This window comes from Perissodus microlepis, chromosome 2 (genome assembly GCF_051167445.1).
Source record: "Perissodus microlepis isolate ML-2025 ecotype Zambia chromosome 2, ASM5116744v1, whole genome shotgun sequence".
NCBI lineage: Eukaryota > Metazoa > Chordata > Actinopteri > Cichliformes > Cichlidae > Perissodus > Perissodus microlepis.
Window position 1 is genome coordinate 18,469,673 of NC_140462.1, and position 14,061 is coordinate 18,483,733.

Genomic DNA, 14,061 nt, shown 5'->3' on the forward strand with positions numbered 1-14,061 from the left:
AAGCTTGTTTGTGTGGTCAGCAGTGTTGGTCAAGTTACTTGAAAAAAGTAATCAGTAACTAATTACTGATTACTTCCCCAAAAAAGTAATCCCGTTGCTTATTTTCAAAAGTAATTAATTACTTAGTTACTACTACTACTACTACTACTACTAAAAACACGATTTACACCCTGAATAGGTGATAAAGCGATAGATCTTTCAGCCAAATTCTACTTTTTCTGCATAATCCCTAATTTCCTTCGGGATTAATAAAGTATTCTGATTCTGATTCTGATAATCCATCATACAAAATGTAATCAAATGGAAAAGTCTCTTTTTAAAACTTGTTTTATTAGTTTTAATATTTTAACTTTATGCATCAAGCAAAAATTTAATTATATGCAACATTCTCTGACTGGAAGAAATTTGTTTAACATTTAAACCTATTTTCTGCACATTCCAGCACATAAAATAAAATATTTTTTTGTGTTTACACTCAGTCTTTCAAATAGATGCAAGTAAAACACAGCAGAAAATAAATAAAATCAGAGACTAGCGGTCCTGTTGCTCTATTTTCACCTGTAAAGCAGGAGTGGGGTAGGCGGAGGTTTGCCCTGGTGCAGGTGTGCCGCAGCGGTCAGTGGAAGAATCCGCGAGTTTCTCTGTGAATTTCCCATTACGTCATAGCGCACTCGGTGCTTGCTTGGAAGTTTAGTGTTTTTTTCGCTGTAAAAAGAAGTTTTCTTCCCACGCACAACGGACGCTAATGTTTTTGTCACTTTTTATGGAATCAAACTCAAAGTAAGGTCAGTACTTCCACGCTTTAACGCTGCACGCTCATACTCTCTCCGCACTCGGTATATTATCCATTGTTGATCTGCACACAGCTGTTGTCACGAATGTCGCACTCGCTTACGTCACTGTCATGAGACGTTCTCGCAAAAAAATCACGGTTTTAGTAACACAGTGTTCCTACGGGAAAGTAATGGTAATCTAATTACCGTTTTTGCAATAGTAATCCCTTACTTTACTCGTTACTTGAAAAAAAGAATCGGATTACAGTAACGCGTTACTGGCCATCTCTGGTGGTCAGTAAGAGTGGAAAAGTGCTGTATGCTTTTTAATGCTATATATATATATATATATATATATATATATATATATATATATATGTATATATGTATATATGTATATATATGTATATATGTATATGTATATATATATATATATATATATATATATATATGTATATATATATATATATGTGTGTGTGTATATGTGTATATGTATGTATATATACATGTGTATATGTATGTATGAACAAACAAAAAACATCAAAATAGAATTGATTTATTCAGAGCTAACTGAGATTAAAACTGAGTTTAAAGGAGGGGTTGGGGAGGTCATAGGATTATTTCAGACATTGCAGAGAGTGTGGTAAAATGTGCAAAACTCACACATGCAAAGTTTCCTACCACGACTTTAAATGCATAAACTAGTTTGTAACAAGAAAGCTTCATTTTGTTATTATTGATGGTTATAAATGTAGCTATCAGGATATGGGAAACAAAGACAAAGTGATTAATGGTTTTACATCGTTAAATCCAAACAGTTCCAGAATGTTTTTGCCATTTTTGCTTTCAATAAAATATTATTAAATTATTGTAGCTGTTATTTTGTATAAGAAGACACGACACTGTATGACAGTAAATGGTATTTCCCTAAAAACGAGTCCTAGAACAGATAAAACAACAAAAACAAAAATACAGTTTCCTGTCTCTCTGAAACATTAATTAAGGATTACTCGTCCATCCATTAAAGCCAGCTTGTTATACACTTTATATTGATGTTAAGTTCATAGTTTGCTTTAGACAGTTATAATGAGGAAATTCCTGCCTTGTTATTATGGAGAATATGAATATGAATATGCAAGGGTTAAAAGAACGTCTAGAGTATATAAAGGATTAATGTTGACCATACTGCTTTAGAGCCTGGTTTCTGGGTTCCTCCCATACTTCTTACTGGCTCTTGAGGTCACTGGCTGAGGTCTGAGTCCTGCAGCCTGTGGATGCCCTCCAGGGCCTGTATAAGTTGGTCGAAGCTGCACTTTGGTTCGTTAGAGAACCATGTGTTTTGAGAGCATTCTGTTGGTCTTTATGTTTGTTACGTTAGGTTTCTTATGGTCCTTGTTAGCTTGTTTGTCCTTGTTACACTTGATTTATTCTTTGTTGTACTGTTTTGTGTTACATTGCCAGTGTAAGCCTGTTTTTTCCTTGTTTTTTTCTCCTGTTTTTCCTTGACGTGTTAAAAAGTTGAGATAAAGGCTTGTAACTTTTCTTTTGACTAAGTTAATTGATGCAATTTCATTTTCGGTTAGGACGGTTTTATTTGTTATGCTGGCCTTGGCTCTCCCTGAAGTAAATCTATGCTTTCTTTTTAACATCCAGACAAACAAAGCTTTATAAACGAATCCAAACAGTGTTTCTCCAGCTCATTTTATGCCCCTCCCCTTACTCCTAGACCAACCTGGGGACATGACAATGACTTTAAAGGATAGTCAGAGTAGTTTTGTGAGGTCTAAATCAGCCGTTAGGATGATTGGATTGTTGTTGTCTTTGTGGTGGTGTTTCTGAAAACCCTCTGCTGCCTTCTCATCCACTTATCTTACATCCTGTCTCAGTGACACTGCTGCTAAGATGACAGAGACGAGCAGGCCTCTCCATGATGAAAGGGGTGCAGAAAGGGTGGTTTCAACCCCAGCAGGGTGGAGAAAGTGTATGATGTGTTGTCATTACTGCTGCGGGATTTCTGGTGGACATGGTGCGATCATTTGGAAGTCAATCCCTGAGCAGCCGGCAGGGCTGAGTTGTTTCTCTGCAGTTGGCCCAAATGGCTTGTCACTCACAACAAACTAATGTAGAGTTGACAAGTTGCTCTAATGTCAGCTGGCCATAACCAGAAAATTAAAAGTGACACGAAATCCTAAAAAAACATGACTGATCAGACTAAAACAATTAAAAATCGTCATTTAGCAAATTAAATAGTTGAGCAAAAAGAAATTATAGAACTTTAAGCTTCTTTATTTTTCATTCAATTAAGCCAGAGGTGATGTGTTTTCACTGAAATTATATATATTTTAATGTAAATTGTTAAAAAAAAAAGGCATTGGCGTGATGATAAATGATAATTATTGTTTATGTATTTTTAAGAAAAGCAAGTTGAAGGAATGGGTGCCCCTTGATGAAGCCAATCAAATCATCAAAAGCTCCCTCAATAACACATTACAGCTTGCTTTTACTTGCAACCAATTTTTTGTGGGTTAAATCAAAAAGATACCATATGTCAGTCTTCCAAACTAATTGTCAACATTAAATATAAGCATATTATGCAAAATGGTGAACTTTATCTTCAACAAGAAAACTGACTGAAGGTTAAATTGAGTGCTTTTTTGCAAGATGACTGCTTGGCTTTCCTTGTAAGTCACTTCTTGAATCTTTGAGCGGCCAGTCATCTGGCCGCTCTAGAGCCCGTTCTGCAGACTAATAGTAACACTCAAAACATATCACTGCTCTCATGTGCATAAGCATACTTCTTGTTTTAACCTTGTAGTGTGTCAGTTAAGAAATGAGACATTAACTGAGCATGGTGGTGAAACTATGTTTCTTTGATGGTGGCTGAATGAAATTGAAATGGCTATGAAATTCAGTGAATTATCAGCTAGAAGTATAGCTTCGCTTCTCTATTACAGCAGTTTTGATCGATACTAATTGTCTTACATGAGATGAGCAAGGTTTCAGCTGCACTATTGGCCTGATGGACACAAAATAGCATGAAAAATAAAGCAGATATAGATTCAAAATGGATGACACATGCGTTCATTGCTTGTACTTTCTAGTAATACCCTACACTTGAGTGAAAGCTATCATCTCTGTGTTTCTCCATGGATAAACACTGACCTGTGTCTCCAGTGACAGTAGAATGGCTAGAGCTTCTTGATGAGTCACAGAGGCTGCAGTTTAAGAAACAGAGTGGGCGTCTTTGCTTGACTGATTACAAAATGGAAAGTCCAATTGAAATGATTCCCAGAGGCAGATTGTTTTATATTGCTGCGTGATCTCTGCTGAACGGTAAACAAGGATTTTTGTTTTTGAATTAGTTTTGGCATGAGCTTCCTTTGTGTGATTAGCGTAAAGGATCCAATTGCTGAGAGCTGTTGTGGTTTTATGAGTGCTTCGGTACCCTTGGGTGATAGCTCAACCACAACATGCAAACTGTACAACAAATTAATAGGAAATGGCTGATTTAAAGCCTGAAAACTGGCAAACTTGTTCATATGAGTGAATGTCATTCAGGCGCATCCAGTAGTTCGAGACATGGATTTCACATTACAGCTGCAGAGCAAGGAAACAGGATTAAGGAAAGGAAAAAAAAAACATTTTAGATTAAAAACAGTAAAGTACAAATCAAGATTTACACAGTAATGAAAAACAGGATTATGGATTTGTCACACAAGAAAGCGGTACAGTCTGTATCTAGTGGAACACTGTTCAAATACTTACGGTGTGTTATCAGTTTATGTTGTATAATAAGTGCATGTTTGTAGCTCTTTTTCCCTTCTGCTCTTGGTTGTAAACAATGCTTTTGACAGAAAGCTTTTCCCACATGGCAGCCGATTCCCAGAGCCAGCCAACCAGGATGTATTACAATTATGATTATGTTTATTTAAATGACAAACAACCAAACTTGTTCCTCTTTGTCCTGTAGAACAAAACACAGCACTTTTTAAAACAGAGGATAACGTTGTTTGTGCCTTTTCCGTTTCATATTGCAGGCAATTTCATATTCACAGGAGAACTTCATTAAAATTAACCATATGTTTATGAAGGAATATCTACAAAATGATTTACAGAAACCAGCTCAATATTGCAGTAAATAGAAAATGAGCTTCATATGTCAGACTTCTTGTGTGAACACATTTATGTCCTCTTCTTTTGCCGGGCAAAAGAATGATAGAGGGAAAAACAGGCTATAAATGTTACTTAACATTTACAAAGTTGCAACAACAACACAATGTGACATGATTAATGTATAGTTTAGACAAAGTGCTGAAGCATTTTTGATAAGAGATTTTTTAGTTTTGTGATTATTGTTTAGTTGTAGCTTCATTTAAGATAGGAGAGCTTGTGAGTTGGAACCACCACAGGAAAGGAAAGTGGAACCAGATGTGTAGAGGAATGCGGTGACATACATACTACATCCTGAGTTAACGGTCACCCCCCTCTCTCACTCTCCTTTTAAGGAAATGTTTAAGTTTCTATACATACCAAGCTATCTCCTATTTCAACAGACAAGCTAAAGGTTTCTCCTATTATGGAAACGTTTTTGTATACTGAACATACCACTCCCACTTCCTTGAAAGCTCACTTGGAGTATAAATAAAGAATGCGCTGAGAGCCCTGGGCGGTTTTTCTGTCACATCTGTTGTGCGCACTTTGACAGCAGAGCAGATCGGACTGACCGCCCATGCGCATGTAAAAATTAGATATCTGAGTGTGACTTCATTTGCCTTTCTAATAACTTTTCTCTTCACATTTTCTTGGTCCTCCGAGCCGGATAGGAAGCATCGGCCGCTGTGTCCTGCCGTCGTGGAAAGCTGCACTGAAATCTGTCCTCTAGGTAGGAGTGAAAAAGTCCAGGGACGCTAAAATTCGATTCCTGGCCAGTGTTTTATCAAGTGGTCCACGACGCTGGGATCCAGTGGCTGACTTTCAACATAGCCAGAGAATCTTGGGAAGGTAAAGGAAGTCACTCATTTACACTCGCGTAAAACGAACTTTGGTCTCACCCGCCGAAAGGGTGTAATTAGTCTAATCCACTGCACGGATTTGTAAAAGCGCTGGGGTGATCCACCGAACGGATTTGTAAAAGCGCTGGGGTGATCCACCGAACGGATTTGTAAAAGCGCTGGGGTGATCCACCGAACGGATTTTCAAAATAAAAGCGCTGGGGTGATCCACCGAACGGATTTTCAAAATAAACGCGTTGGGCTGATCCGCCGAAAGGATTTTCAAAATAAAAGCGTTGGGCTGATCCACCGAACGGATTTTCAAAATAAAAGCGTTGGACTGATCCGCCGAAAGGATTTTCAAAATAAAAGCTTTAGGACTGGCCTTCCGAAAAGGCCTGCGCGATTGTGTGAAATGTCTGTTTAAATGTTTGTGTTTTCTGTGTGTTGAGAGTGAATTGATTTAAACAGCACAAATACGCTGCTGAATCACTCTCATTGTTATTGTCATTTTATTTCCTGTCAGTAGCTGAAGTACTGGTGACAAAAGAGAACGGTTGAGTTCCGCCTCATAAAACTGACACCGCTCCACTAATTAGAGTGGAGTAGAAGGGCGTAGTCAGTAACCACTCTTTCAGTCTAATACCAGAGAAGGCTCTGCAGTTCTGTTTTAATGGGTAATCAGCCCACTAAGTTTACTGTTGACGAACAGTGGTTAGGAAAAAAGTGTCCAGGCGCCGGACAAATTAGTGTGCAAAGATGGAGAAATTCTAAAAAGACTAAATGAGAATGTAGCCCATCTGCATTAATACAACTTAAAGAAGCATTACTGAAAGAAATAGGAGAGACAAAATAAAGAAAGAAGGAAAACGCACGTAAGAATTAGAATATTTCCAAGCATGGAAGAGAGAGGCAGATAGACGATGTGAGAATAAACAAAAGAAACACGAAAAGAAGAAAGAAAAGGCAGAGGTATTAGACCCCCCACCATATGCTCCACTCGCTGCTGCGAGGCCGACCCCCACTTTTGCTGCTGTGAAACCAGCCCCCACTTCCGCTGCTGCGACCCCCCTTAAACAATCCTGTGATCCGTTCAGACCTCAACCTGGTCCTTATGCAGAGGCACAAAACATGTTAGATAAAATAGCACTAGGTGAAAATCCACAGAAAAAAAAAAAAAAAAAAAAAAAAAAAAAAAAATAGGAAAAGATCGCTACGGACGAGATATGGGAGGTGATGTTGATCCACCTGGTCCTCCCGGCATTTTTCCTATGATAGCAGTACTAAACCCCAGATACGGCCAACCCGCAGGGGAAGGTGGAGAAGGTGGAGAGGTAACAGACAGGGACAGAGGAGGATTTAAAGGAAAGGGCCAGAGATATGTAGGACAGACAGACTTACGCGAAAGAAGTGAAGAAAGAGATAATACGTGTTGGAATTGTGGCAAGGAAGGGCATTTCGCCAGAGATTGCAGACATAAAACAGACAAACGGCAATATTCAAATGAATGACTAAATGAGAAAAAGCCAAATGAAAATGATAAAAGTGACGCAGAAGTATTTACTGTCTATCAATTAGTGTCTGAAGTAAAAGGCAAACCTACACTGACAGTATATGTTAATAGCAAACCAGTGCAGATGTTATGTGATACAGGAGTATGTAAAACCGTTTTGAACAGAAGACCACAGGAAGTACAATTCTCAGAAGATACTCTAATAGTAAAATCAGCATCAGGTCACACTACAGTGCAGTGACTAATAAAACCCTTATTAAGTGAAAACTAGAGATCAAAATAGTTTAAAGTAGTTTAAAAAGGTTGGAAACAGACCCCACCGAATAGATATAAATATAAGAAGTACAAAAATAAAATAAATAAAGACAAAATTATATTAGAACTTATTTTTACCGTATTGAAACTAATAATAGGAAAGATAACAACCTGTAAGCTGATATTAACAATGAAACATAGTTGGCATGACAATCATGCCCAGAATGTATAAAATCAATGAAAGGAAATAATTCACACGAAAACTTTTTAAATAAAATAGAGAGATGCATAAGGTACATTAGGGCTGTGTCATTGTTCAGCCAAGGAAAGTGTGTGAAAAGGTAAATGTCTCCAGCTTGGGAAAGGGTGAAACTGCAGATCACCCGAAGCCCTTGATGGATACAAAATAAAATATAAAATATATAATAATAAATTGCTTGGTTCGTCACGCAACAGAGAGAATGAATGTGACTGAAGGTTGGATCTGAGATGAGACAAACAGAAGACCAGTCTAAAAAGTAGGCACAAACCTGTTCAGAGAAAAGCAAATTTGTACAGATTGGATGAATTCTAAATTATCTGTTTGCTGAGTAAGATGATCCTAACTGTTAAATCGGCTCAGTAGTAGTATAGTGGTATACACTAATAAAATATTGTAATATACTATTGTCATAATATAGAAAGACAAAGATGATAATATTAATAATGACATAATATTAATAATGAGAAGCAACCTAGTCAGTTATGATGTGAGGTGGATGATTGTTATGAAGTAGTCTGCATCAAGCTTAAGGTTTGCTCAAACTCAGTATAATGACATATGAGATGAAGAAAATAAAGAAACTATCTAAACTAATTACGTGCATAGAGGCACTTGACCTGCTTAAACATCTGTCATTTATCCTGGATAAAACATTACTGAGATATAGAGCACACCTATAATAACAACTAATAAGCCAAACCCTGTAGACAACAGCTAAAGCTACAGGATTGAGAAGCTGAATTAAATATGTGGACACCGCTAAGTTGATGAGCATGTTACACATTTTCTTTTATTTTTATTTATTTGTTTTTAGAGCAGAAGCTGCATTAAAAGCCAACACACGCAGCTGTCTGTGAGCTCAGTTTTTCCCTCACACTTCTGCTCTGTTTCAGTAGCAGCATTTTTCTTTTGCGTCCTGACTCATGTATGTTTTTTGTTTTTGTTTGATTATTTTATTTTGTTGGTTTGGAAGCGAATTTGTGACCATACTTGTGGATCACAGTGACACATAGTGATTAGGCATATGATTTACAAATGCCTAGTTTTAGAACTGTGAGCAATTCAAAGTTTAAAATATATATATATAAAAACCCTAACTTCAAAGTTTGAAATGTGTGAGATGGGTGAGATGGGTGGATTCTTTGAAAAACTAGAAATTATCTAAAAATGCATTAAGTGAAGATGTAATGTTGCATCTATAGAGAAGAAAGACGAAGCATTCAGTTATTTAAAAATAGGCATTACAGACAGATACAGTTTTAGCACTGCCTGACTATGATAAGCCTTTCTACTTACGTGTAGATAGAGGAGCAGGTTATATGGAAGCTGTGATAACACAGGCATTTGGAGAAAAACAACGCTCGTTAACATTCCTGGTGAAATTTAGACTCGTGTAAATTAGACTCTGTAGCGTCAGGCCTGCCTGCATATGTAAGCCTATGCAGCCGCAGCAGAGGCAGTAAAAGAGTCGGCTGCACGTATGCAGTCATATGTGCATATGAATTGCACGCAGGCCAAAATATAAATATATACACTGACAGCCAGTTTGTTTTTTCAGCAGTGCACCACTTTGCCAAAATTTGGCATAACAGAGGTATGGTCACCTCTACGGATAACCCCGTGCAACACGGCAGCTTATTAAAAATCTTATTGGAAGTGATTAGCTTGCCAAAACAATTGGCACTTTGTAAATGTGCAGCACATCAAAAAGACAATTTTATTGTCACAAAAGGAAATAATTTTGCAGATCAAACAGCAAAGCAGGCTGCACAACAAACGATAACGCTTCTAACATCCGAACATTGTACACAAATACCACTTGATGTACAAAAAAAACCGAACAAAAAGCTGCAACAATCACTGAACAGAACAAGTGGCTGAAATGTGGAGCACAACTGAAAGCTGACTTAATGGTCTGTGATGGAAAACCAATATTACCAGAGTCGTTACACAGGACAGTGGCTGTAGTGACACATGAAGTAATACATGTGTCAACAGGAGGGAAATATAGTATAGATAAATAATACTTTTACACTATAAATTTTGAAACTTCAGCGAAAAATTTGTAAGAACATGCCTATTCTGTCAAAAACACAACTCACAAGGAAACTTAAGACCTAAGAGAGGCCAGTTCTCCACACCATCCACATGGATTTTATTGAATTGAATGAATGTCAAGGATTAAAATATGCCTTAGTGTTCATAGATGTGTTTTCAAACTGACCAGAGATATATCCAGTAAAAAGCAGAGGCAATCTCCATTGCAAAATGTTTATGTAATCATTTTATTCCAACATATGATATCCCTTCTCTGATAAGATCAGACAATGGGATACATTTTGTCAATGATGTGATCAGTAAGGTCTCTGAAGCACTAGGATTCAGCATAAGAAATCACTGTGCTTATCATCTATGGAGTGCAGGGTTAGTAGAGAGAACTAACAGCACCATAAAACAGAGACTCAGAAAATGCCTGAAATAGATAAAAATGCAAAGGGTTTAGTTTATTTAAAAGGCAGTGTGTGTGAGAGGATTATGAAATTATTGTGTGAATGACGTTACATTTTAGATTAGAAGTTAGTAGAATTACAGAGGGTTTGTAGATTGTAAATACAAAATGAGTTTGATTAGCCTGTAGAAACACAAAAGAGAGTAACAGGAAGTGTGTGTGTGACAGGAACTTTGCATGCCCATATAAGGAGTGAGCACCCAGAGAGAAAAACAGAAGAGACAGACTCTAGCCAGATGAAGCAAATGGAGGCTTTAAGAAAAGAAATGAAAATGATATTAATGGTATGGTTTAGTGTGTCAATATAGGTCACAAATAAATAAAGGTGGACTTTTCTCAACCTAGAATTTTGAGCATAGCAGCAAAACCATAGATTAACATAATTGGGAGAAAACAAGCCAAAGTTTGGCTTAAAATTTTATAGCTTGACCTCCCACTTGTCCCGATCCTGAAAAGAAGCTCAAAGGACAGTCAATCTCCTGATGAAGACCAACAGAATATCGTGGAATTGAAGAATTAACAGCAGGCTGGTAAGAACAGTGTGACATGACTGTTTAAAGGCACTGAATGTGATATTTTGCCTGGCTGGGACTTAATCTAAAAGGAAGAAACAGAGAAGAAACAGATTGTGTTTGCTGGAGATTTAAGACAACAAAGGACACTTTGAGAAGGGTACAGGGGCCAGTGGGAAGGTGAAGCCCAGAGGAGTATAATTGGGTTGAAATTGAAGTCTGAACTTATGATGGTGTTTAGAGATGTCCACCAGATCACACCAAAGAGGTAAACAAAGGTAGAAAACACACATATATAAAATGTTACATGTGAAATTATTTTTGGAAAGAATTAGAAGTAAGATAGTTTGAATCAGACCTCAGTGAAAAGATGCATGAATTGATGAAAGTGAACCAATAGATAAATCTGTTAGAAAGACAACTTTAGTAGAATGAATGGCAAAACTAGTAGAAAATAGGGATATTGTTTTGAACTGCCATGCGACGCTTCTCAAGTCTCTTGCAGATTAAAACCAGGCGATTGGGTCCTTATACGAGTACTCCAGAGAAAGAATTGGAACCCATCCCGGTGGGAAGGTCCATACCAAGTACTCCTAACGACGCCAACAGCTTGCAAAATCGCTGAGAGGCCCTCTTGGATCCACCAGAGCCATTGCAAAAATGGAAGTGAGTGACAGCACAACCTAAAGACACCACCACCCCGACTCTTTGGTGATCTACAGGTGAAGGGAGGGCTGATTGGGTATATCCCGCCTTCTACTTCTCGCCTGTAGTCTACTCACCAGAGTAAATCGGTGTGTCTGGTCATCATGAAGATTATTCTGCTTACCACCTTGGCCCTGCTGCTTACAGCATGGACCCTGATGCACTTAAAGGATCAAGAAGCCAACATGCATAGAAGAGCATGGACATATGACAACTCACACCTGACTGAAGTGACACAGGACCACATCCATCCCTGGATGAACAACGCCTGGTATAGATACATATATAATCGCAAAGAAGACAAAGATTGTTATATATGCTCACACATGCCTGCTACAACACAGCATGCTACATTATATGGCAGACTTATGAACATGATTCAAGTGACATGCGCAGCAAGCTTTGCCAGTCTAGGTTATCAATATTCAGGAATTGTCCTAAACCACAGCGACCTCCTGACTATTGGACTATAGTTTTGGACTGTTTTTAAATGCATCGACCAGCATCAACAAAGAGCAAAATCAGGAAATTGATGCCATAAGAATAACTGTTATGCAACACAGAGTTGCCCTGGATATGATCTTGGCAGAAAAGCGCGGACTGTGTTTTGTTTAATATAACTTGTTGTACATATATTCCAGACAATGTGCATTCTGACAATATGACAAATGCTCTACAATTACTTAGAAACGTTCAACAGGCACAGGTAACCGATTGGGCAAATTCACAAAGTAATTGGTGGAATTGGTTTATGAGCGGCTCATGGAAAACATTGATGTTTAAGGTTTTAATGTTTATTGGCCTAATACTTATTATGTTTTGTATCTTTACTACATGCATTATCCCCTGTGTAAGAGGAATGGTATCAAGAATGATATCTCAATCTCTTGTTGCATATGTCACTGTGCCAGACGAGGAAGAAGGAGAAGACGATGAGTATGAAACTAATGTGATGAATGATTATGTTTGAATGATACACATTTTATGACGACCAGACCGAAAGCACTCACAATGTAGGGTCTGTGTCTGAAACACATTGATGTATTTGCTTAAAATCGCTACAAACAGGAGGGAATGATAAGAGATTTTTTAGTTTTGTGATTATTGTTTAGTTGTAGCTTCATTTAAGATAGGAGAGCTTGTGAGTTGGAACCACCACAGGAAAGGAAAGTGGAACCAGATGTGTAGAGGAATGCGGTGACATACATACTACATCCTGAGTTAACGGTCACCCCCCTCTCTCACTCTCCTTTTAAGGAAATGTTTAAGTTTCTATACATACCAAGCTATCTCCTATTTCAACAGACAAGCTAAAGGTTTCTCCTATTATGGAAACGTTTTTGTATACTGAACATACCACTCCCACTTCCTTGAAAGCTCACTTGGAGTATAAATAAAGAATGCGCTGAGAGCCCTGGGCGGTTTTTCTGTCACATCTGTTGTGCGCACTTTGACAGCAGAGCAGATCGGACTGACCGCCCATGCGCATGTAAAAATTAGATATCTGAGTGTGACTTCATTTGCCTTTCTAATAACTTTTCTCTTCACATTTTCTGTAACACTTTAATTGAACTATATTTACCTACAAATACTTAAAGATAGGTAAGCCAGTTTTTTACAGGAACCAAAGAAACAATTATAGTGTATGTACATTTAAGTATTATGTAAGTAAATTTAAGTAAAGTGGAATTTCATTGTAATTTTGCAGAAAAACAAATAATATATCCCTGTATTGCATTATAAATGGATTAATCTGGCCTTTTTTACATCTTTTACATCAAGACAAGCAAAAAAAAAATCATTATTGACATTAATTTTGTGACAAATACTCATCGTACCAAATGCCCTTTTTAAAATTAATAAATACAAACTTTTATTGCACTGCTCTTGTTCCTCTTGTCTGTCACTCTTCCTTCACCAAAAACTACTATTCAAGAGGCATTGTGGGATACTTTGAGTGCCCTAGATAGGGTATTGGAATTCTTACTATGCACTTAGATCAGACTAACAAAAGGTGAATACACTCATCGACTATTTTGTTAGATACATCTGTTTAAATTTTATTTACACAAATCTTTAATCAATCACATGCTAGCAACTCATTGTTTTTGTAGAACTGGTCAAAACAAGCTGCTGAATCTTAAACCCAGCACTGGAATGTGGAAGAAAGGGGATTTCAGTGACTTTAAAGGTGGCATGGTTGTTTGTATTTCAGAAACTGCTGATCTGATGAGATTTTTCCACACACCCATCTCCAGAGTTTACAGAAAAAAGGTCTGAAAACGCTTAAATATTCAGTGAGCAGCAGTTCTCTAGGTGAAAAGGCCGTGTTGATGTCAGAGGTTAGAGGAGAATGCTCCACACTGCTTCAAGCTGATAGGAAGGCAACAGTAACTCAAATAACCACTTGTTAGAACCAAGGTATACAGAAGAACATCTCTGAATACACAACACATTGAATCTGTAAGTACTGGGCTACAACAGTGCAGGACCACACCAAGAACATGAAACTGAGGCTACAATTGACATGGACTCACCTAA

General features: G+C 37.6%; 1 long non-coding RNA gene across 2 annotated transcripts in view; it reads left to right on the forward strand.

Moving 5' to 3' along the window:
• Positions 1-14,061, forward strand: part of LOC146392663 (uncharacterized) — a 67,714-nt gene that overhangs the window by 12,682 nt on the left and 40,971 nt on the right. The gene's annotated exons all lie outside the window — the stretch shown is intronic.